The sequence below is a fragment of the Panulirus ornatus genome, chromosome 58 (genome assembly GCF_036320965.1).
Source record: "Panulirus ornatus isolate Po-2019 chromosome 58, ASM3632096v1, whole genome shotgun sequence".
NCBI classification, from domain to species: domain Eukaryota; kingdom Metazoa; phylum Arthropoda; class Malacostraca; order Decapoda; family Palinuridae; genus Panulirus; species Panulirus ornatus.
In genome coordinates, this window is record NC_092281.1 from 1 (window position 1) to 9,077 (window position 9,077).

Sequence of the window (9,077 nt, forward strand, 5' to 3'; positions counted from 1 at the left end):
GAGGGCAAAAGTTGACATGGGGTGTTGCGCTCGTCACCTTCGTCCTTTACCTCTCAGGTTAGCGCGCGGCAGAGGCCAGAAGGCAAAGGTAGCCTCGGATGCGCTCCGTACCTTCCGCTCCTTACCTCTCAGTCGTTAGCGGGCGAAGGGTGTCGGAGGGCAAAAGTGCGTGTTTGTACGTGGGATGCGGCTCCGTCACCTTCCGACTCCTTAACTCTCAGGTTAGCGGGGAAGGGTGTCGGAGGTCAAAAGTTGGCTTGGGATGCGGCTCCGTCTCCTTCGCTCCTTTTACCTGTCAGGTTAGCGGGCGAAGGGCGTCGGAGGCAAATTGGCGTGGGTAATGGGGCTCCTGTCACCTTCGTCCTTACCTCTCAGGTTAGCGGGCGCAAGGGTGTCGGAGGGCAAATGGCGTGGGATGCGGCTCCGTCACTTACGTCCTTACCTCTTAGGTTAGCGGGCGGTAAGGGTGTCGGAGGGAAAAAAGTGGCGTGGGATGCGGCTCCGTCACCTTCCGCTCCTTTACTCTCAGCGTTAGCGGCGAAGGGTTCGGAGGGTAAAAGGTGGCGTGGTTAGGCTTAGGTTAGGTTAGGTTAGGTTACGTTAGGTTGGGTTGGGTTGGGTTAGGTTAGGTTAGGTTGGGTTTTGGGTTAGGTTTAGGGTTAGGTTAGTTAGGTTGGGTTGGGTTGGGTTCGGTTAGGTTTGGTTAGGTTAGGTTGGGTTAGGTTAGGTTAGGTTAGGTTAGGTTAGGCTTGGTTAGGCTAGGTAGGTTAGTTAGGTTTAGCGTCATGGTCAGGTCAGGTCAGGTTAGGTCACTTTTCCCATTTCTATGCCCAACTAGATTAAAACAAGACCATTATGTAGCAGAAAAACCTACCACTAGTTAGCACTCCTGGAGATCGTTCTTGCTATGGGAATGCGAAGGGTGGTGAAGGCATCCACTTCCATGTAGTTTGCCGCCAACTTTCTGTACATTTGATGTACACCATTAGTAGGAATCCCCGGGTTTTGTTTCTAGCGAGTGGCCATTCACCTGCAAAGTGTAATGCTTCACCTAAAGCAACCAGTTACTATTGATATATTCCCCTTTACCCCAATATGTTCAGAACCATCTAAACTCCATTTCCTCTACTGATTAATATTTTATTACCACTGAACACCTCTATATACAGATATGCCTGCTACTTTGTCTAAAATTATGAAGGCCAACCGACAGTTTTTGGATCCCAATTATGTATTAAATCATGAGCCTACAAGCCATGGTTTGCTACATACATTGATTAAAGTGCAGGGAATACACGAGTTAGCCAAATGTGCACGTGATCCATTCGATAAAACAGGAAAAACCAATATAGAATCCTATGCATATTAACTCAACATGTTTAGTAGCCCAGTCTAATGCAGTATTAGCCGTATAATGGACATCAGTTCATACTGTTTGCAATGCAAGAAGTATGCCTACTTGAATCCACAATTGCAAAGTTGATATCCCTCAAATTCGCAAAAAATATTTCCATTTGTTTAAGAATCTTTTTTAACCTATACGTTCCCACGAATACTCAACAAACTTATACCTCTGTATATGAAACCATCATCTTTATTCATCACCTTTGCCTTTTGTGTAACAACAGCGCTATGCATGCATTCCGCCAATCCCTTATGGCACTGCACCATGAAAACCAAACATACATTGAATATTCCTCACCAACCAAGTCACAACCAGGGTCCCCCTTTTTTGATAAATTCCACAGCAATGCCATCCCATTCCTCCCCACTCCCCTCACTTCCATGTTCTTCACCTTTTCCATTCAGTACTCAGTCTCTCTGGACTTCCTCCACACAAGTCTCCTTCCCAAGCTCCTTACTCTCACCACCCTCTTCACCCCAACATTCACCTCTTCTTTCTGAAAACCCATACAAATCTTCACCTTAACCTCCACAAGATTAATGATCAGACATCCCTCCAGTTGCACCTCTCAGCAAATTAACATCCAAATGTCTCCTCTTTCGCAGCCTGTCAATTAACACGTAATCCAATATACGCTCTCTGGCCATCTATCCTAAACTTCTTACATACGTATTACTTCACTTTATCTCGCTTTTTAAAACAGGTATTCCCAATCAACCAGTCCTTTTTCAGCACATAAAATCTACAAGCTCTTCACCATTCCATTTACAACACTGAACCCCCTTGTTTCAATTTATTCCTCAACTGCCACATTACTCACTTTGCATTTCAATTTCACCCATCACTATCACCCGGTCTCGTGATCAAACCTCCTAAACAGTCAATTAAAGCTGCTCCAAACAACACTTGCCTCTCATGATCTTTCTTCTCATGCCCAGGTGGCATATATGGCACCAATAATCACCCATCTCCTCTCCAGCAACTTTCAGTTTTACCCATATTATTCGAGAAAGAAATTACTTTTCTTTACATTCTATCTCATACTCATACAACTCCTGTTTCAGGAGTAGTGCTACTCCATCCCTGTGCTCTTGTCATCTCCTAACCCCTGACTATACTCCCAAAGACATTCCCAAACACTCTTCCCCTTTACCCTTAGTTTGGGTTTCACTCAGAGCCCCAAAAACATCCAGGTTCCTTTCCTCAAAACATACTACCTATCTTCCTTTTTTCACATCTTGGTTACATCCACAACACATTTAGTACCCCAGTCTGAGCCTTCGAGGAGGATGAGTCACTCCCCGCATTAGACTCCTTCTGTTTCCCATTATAGATTTGATAGGTGGTGTTATTTTTTTCTATGTATATGTGTGTATATTCTTTAGGTGTATTTGTTGTATTTCAGCTGTATTATTTGTTTAATATTACAGTTGCATTTGTAGTGAATATTAAGTGTTATTACTTTGATATGATTATAAGTAGTATGTTGTATGTTCTTACTTGTATAATTGCATAAGTGTAACTGTCATATTTAAGGCATATTGTAATTGCTTATATGTAGGAAAATATTTGCAATTTATTGTAACTTTTGTAGATGAATTTATTATTTGCTCGTGTGTATTAATTGAATAATATTAATATGATGTGTATTGGTGTTCTATTATCATTGGTATTACTGTTTTCAAAATATATTTAGTTTTTTGCAAGGTTTATTGCTGTTTATATTTTGAATGTTACAAATTGTTAAAATTTATAATGAATAATATATGTCTTAAGAAGCTATGTACATTTGTGTTTTGAATATATATACTTAGATGGCATTGCAGATGAAATTAATAAAAAAAGGGGTGACCATGTTGTTGACTAGTTGGTGAGGATATTCAATGTATGTTTGGGTTATGGTGTCGTGCTGAGGATTGCGGAATGCCGCTTACCATCTCAGGTTAGCGGCCGGCAGGGTGTCGGAAGGGCAAAAGTGGCGTGCGTGGGATGTGGCTCGTTTACCTTCCTGCCCTTACCTCTCGGTTTGCAGGAAGAAGGTGTCGCGAGGCAAAAGGTGACATGGGATGTGCGCTCCGTCACCTTCCGCTCCTTACCCTCAGGTTAGCGTGCGCAGAGTGCCAGAAGGCAAAGGTGGGCCTTGGATGCGCTCGTCCCATTCCGCTCCTTCCTCTAAGGTTAGCGGGCGAAGGGTGTCGGTGGGCAAAAGTGGCGTGGGGATGCGGTCCGTCACCTTCCTCCTTAACTCTCAGTTAGCGGGCGAAGGGTAGTAGGAGGGCAAAAAGTGGCTTGGGATGCGGCTCGTACCTCCGCTCTTACCTCTCAGGTTAGGGAGCGAAGGGCGTAGGAGGGCAAAATTGGCGTGGGATGCGGCTCCGTCACCTGCCGCGCTCCTTACCTCTCAGGTTAGGGGCGAGTAGGGTGTCGAGGGCAAAAGTGGCGTGGGATGCGGCTCCGTCACCTTCCCTACTTATCTCTAGGTTTAGCGGGCGAAGGGTGTCGGAGCGCAAAAGTGGCTTGGGATGCGGCTCGTCACCTTACGCCTCCTTACTTCTCAGGTTAGCGGGGAACGGTGTCAGGGGACAAAGTGGCGTGGGATGCGGCTCGTCACCTCCGCCTTACTTACCTCTCAGGGTTAGTGGGCGAAGGGTGTCGGAGGTTAAAAGTGGCGTGGGATGCGGCTCCCGTCACCTTCCGCTCCTTGCTCTCAGGTGAGCAGGGCGACAGGGTTGTCGGAGGGCAAAAGTGGCGTGGATGCGGCTTCCGTCACCTTCCGCTCCTTACCTCTCAGGTTAGCGGGGAAGGGCGTCGGCGGGCAAATTTGCGTGGGTGCGGGCTCCGTACCTTCCGCTCCTTAACCTTCAGGTTAGCAGGGCGAAAGGGTTGTCGGAGGGGCAAAAAGTGGACGTGGGATGCGCTCCGTCACCTTCCGCTACTTATCTCTCAGGTTGCGGGCGAAGGGTGTCGGGCGCAAGTGGCGTGGGATGCGGCTTCCGTCACCTTCCGTCCTTACCTTCAGGTTTAGCGGTAGCGATACGGTGTCAGAGCAAAAGTGGCGTGGGATGCGGCTCTGTCACCTTACGCTCCTTACCTCTCAGGTTAGTGGGCGAAGGTGTCGGAGGTAATAGTGGCGTGGGATTGCGGCTCGTCACTTCGCTCCTTACCTCTCAGGTTAGCGGCGAAGGGTTGTTCGGAGGCAAAAGTGGCGTGGATGCGGCTCAGTCACCTTCCGCTCCTTACCTCTCAGTTAGCGGGCGAAGGATGTCGGAGGCAAAAGTGGCGTGGGATGCGGCCTTCGTCACCTTCCGCTCCTTACCTTCAGGTTGCGGGCGAAGGGTGTCGGAGGGCAAAAGTGGCGAGGGAATGCGGGTCGTCCACTTTCCGCTCTTACTCTCAGGTTAGCGGGCGATCGAAGGGTGTCGGAGGGTAAAAGTTGGGCGTGGTTAGGCTTAGTTAGGTTAGGTTAGGTTAGGTTAGGTTGGGTTGGGTTAGGTTAGGTTGGGTTGGTTAGGTTAGGTTAGGTTAGGTTAGGTTGGGTTTGGGTTGTGTTTGGTTTAGGGTTAGCGTGGAGTTTCGGTTAGTTCGGTTAGGTTAGGTTGGGTTAGGTTTAGTTAGGTTAGGTTAGGCTAGGCTAGTAGGATAGGTTAGGTTAGGTTAGGTAAGGTCAGGTCAGGTCAGTTTGGTCACTTTTCCCATTTATATGCCCAACTAGATTAAAAACAAGACCATTATGTAGCAGTAAAACCTACCACTAGTTTAGCACTCAGAGATCGTTCCTGCTATGGGATGCGAAGGAAGGGTTGGTGAAGGCATCTCTTTCATGTAGTTGCCCGCACAACTTTCCTGTACATTCTGATCGTACACATCTAGTAGGAACTCCCGGGTTATGCTTTCTAGCGAGTGGCCATTCTACCTGCAAGTGAAATGCTTCCCAAAAAGCAAACCACGTACTATTGATTATATTCCTTTACCCCAATAGGTCAGAACCACTAAAACTCCATTTCCTCTACTTTACTATTATTACCACTGACAACACTAATCTACAGATTTGCCTGCTACTTTGTCTAAAATTAATGAAGGCCATCACGTACAGTTTTTGGTTCCCAATTATGTATTAAACAGTGCATACAGCATGTTTGCTCACATACATTGACTTAATGTGCAGGAATACACGAGTTAGCCAACAGTTGCAACGTGATCCATTCGATAAACAGGAAACCAATATAGACATCCAAAGTTATATAACAACAACATGTTTGTAGCAGTATAAAGCAGTATTAGCCGTATAAAGGACACAGTTTTCATACTGGTTTGCATGGAAGAGTATGCGCTACTTGAATCTATCATTTACAAAGTGATATCCCCTCAAATTCTCAAAAAAATTTCATTGTTTAATAATCTTTTTACATTTACTTTCCCAACGAATACTCAACAAACTTCTCCTCTGTAATTTGAACACTCACCTTTATCATCCCCTTTGCCTGTGTACAACAGCGCTATGCATGCATTCCGCAATCTTAGGCCACTGCACCATGAACCAAACATACAATGAATATCCTCACCAACCAGTCAACAACAGGTCCACCCCCCCTTTTTTAATAAATTCCACTGCAATGCATCCCATTCCTCCCCCACAACATAATCACTCCCTCTTACTTCCAATATCATCTCTCACCTTTTCATCTGTACTCAGTCTCACCTGTACTATCCTTCACAACAAGTCTCCTCCCAAGCTCCCTTTACTCTCACCACACTCTCAACCCAACATTCACTCTCTTTTCTGACAACCCATAACAAAAACTTACCTAACCTCCAACAAGATAATGAGCAGAACATCCTCCATTGCACCTCCTCAGCACATTAAAACATCCAAAATTCTCTCTTTCGCATCGCCTGTCAATTAACACGTAATCACTAACGCTCTCTGGCCATCTCTCCTACTTACATACTATACTTTATCTAAATCAATCTCGCTTTTAAAACCAGGTAATCCCAATCACCAGACCCTTTTTCAGCAAACATAAATCTACAAGCTCTTCACACCATTTCATTTACAACACTTAACACCCCATGTATAACCAATTATCCCTCACCTGCCACATTACACACCTTGCATTCAAATCACACCCATCACTAAACACGGTCTTCGTGCAATCAAAACCACTACACAACTCATTCAGCTGCTCGCCAAAACACTTGCCTCTCATGATCTTTCTTCTCCTGCCCAGTGCCTATGCACCAATAATCACCAATCTCTCTCCTCAACTTTCAGTATTACCCATATTGATCGAGAATTTACTTTCTACATTCTATCTCATACTCATACTACTCCTGTTTCAGGAGTAGTGCTACCCTTCCCTTGCTCTTGTCATCGTCACTAACCCCTCGACTTTTCACTCAAGACATTTCCCAAACCACTCTTCCCCTTTACCCTTGAGTTCGATCACTCAGACCAAAACATCCAGGTTCCTTTCCTCACACATACTACCTATCTCTCCTATTTTCACATCTTGGTTATCATCCACACACATTTAGACCACCCAGTCTGAGCCTTCCAGGAGGATGACCACTCCCCGCATGACTCCTTCTTCTGTTTTCCCATTTATAGATCTGTATAGGTTTGTTATTTTTATATGTATATCTGTGTGTATATCTATCTAGGTTGTATTTGTTGTATTCAGCTGTTATTATTTGTTTAATTATAGTTGCATTGTAGTGAATATTAAGTGTATTAGTTTGATATGATTATAAGTAGTATGTTAGTATTTGTCTTACTTGTATATAGCATAAGTTTAACTTTCCATATTATAAGGTAATTGGTAATTGCTATATATAGTGAAATATTTGCATTTATTGTATACTATTGTAGATGATTTTATAATTGCTTGTGTGTATTAATTGAATAATATTAATATATGTTTATTTGGTGTTAATTAATCCTGTGTTATTACTGTATTCAAATGTATTATGTTTTTTGCAAGGTTTATTGCTGTTATAATTTTGAATGTTACAAATTGTAAAATTTATAATGAAATAATATATTTTAAGAGCTATGTACATTTGTGTTTTGTATTATATACTTACTTGGATGGCATTGCAGTTGAATTTATAAAAAAGGGGTTACCATGTTGTAAGACTGTTTGGTGAGGATATTCAATGTAGTTTGGGTTTCATGTGTGCAAGTGCCCTGAGGATTGGCGGAATGCCAGCTTACTCTCAGGTAAGCGGGCGCCAGGGTGTCGATGCAAAGTGGCGTGGGATGTGCCTTGGTCACCATCCTCTCCATACCTCTCAGTTAGCGGGCGAAGGGAGTCGGAGGGGCAAAGGGCGTGGGAATGAGCGCCTCGTACACCTTCCGACTCTTACCTATCAGTTAGCGCGCGCAGAGTGCCAGAATGCAAAGGTGGCCTCAAAGGCGCACCGTCACCTCTCCGCTCTTACCTACTCATGTTAGCGGCGAATGGTGTCGGAGGGTAAAAGTGGCGTTTTTGGTGTGGGGTGGGATGCGGCTCCCGTTCACTTCCGCTCCTTACCTCTCAGGTTAGCGGGCGAAGGGAGTCGGAGGGCAAAAGAGCGTGGATGCGCTCCGTCACTCCGCGCCTTAACCTCTCAGTTAAGCGGAGAAGGTGTTCGGATGGCAAAAGTGTCGGTTGGGATGCGCTCAACCGTCACTTTCCGCTCCCTTACCTCTCAGGATAGCGGGCGAAGGTGTCGGAGGGCAAAAGTGGCGTGGATGCGGCTCCGTCACCCCTCCTTCCGTTCCTTACCTCTCCCAGGGGGTTTTTTTTTTTTTTTTTTAAGCGGGCGAAGGGTGTCGGAGGGCAAAAGTGGCGAGCGTGGATGCGGCTTCCGACACCTCCGCTCCTTCCGTCTTCAGTTTAGCGGTCGAAGGTGTCGAGGGCAAAAGGGCGTGGATGCGGATCCGCGTCAACCTTCCGCTCCTTACCTCGCAATGTTAGTCGGGCTAAGGGTGTCGGAGGGCCAAAGTGGTGGGAATGCGCTTTCCGTCACCTTCCGCTCCTTACCATCTCAGGTTAGCGGGAGAACGGTGTCAGATGGAAATAGTGGCGTGGGATGCGGTCTCCGTCACCAGTCCGCTCCTTACCTCTCAGGTTAGTGGGCGAAGGGTTCGGAGGGTAAAAGTGGCTTGGAAGCGGCTCCGTCACCTTCCGCTCCTCACCCTCTCAGGTTAGTGGGGGGGGGCGAAGGGTGTCGGAGGCAAAGGTGGCGTGGATGCGGCTTCCGTCATCCTTCCGCTCCTTACCTCTCAGGTTAGCGGGCGAAGGGTGTCCGGAGGCGTAAAAGTGGCCGTGGGATGCGGCTATCCGTCACCTTCCGCTCCATTACCTCTCTCTTAGGTTAGCGGGCGAAGGGTGTCGGGAGGGCCAAAAGTGGGCGGGATGCCGGCTCCGTCACCTTACCGCTCCTTAACCATCTCAGGTTAGCGGTGAACGTTGTCGGAGGGCAAAAAGTGGCTGGATGCGGCTCCGTCACCTTCCGCTCCTTACCGCTCTCAGGTTTAGGTGGGCGAAGGGAGTCGGAGGTAAAATTGCGGTCGGATGCGGCTCTCCCTCCCTCCGCTCCTTACCTCTCAGGTTAGAAGGCGAAGTTGTCGGAGGGCAAAAGTGGCGTGGGATGCGGCTCCGTCACCTTCCGCTCCTTACCTCTCCAG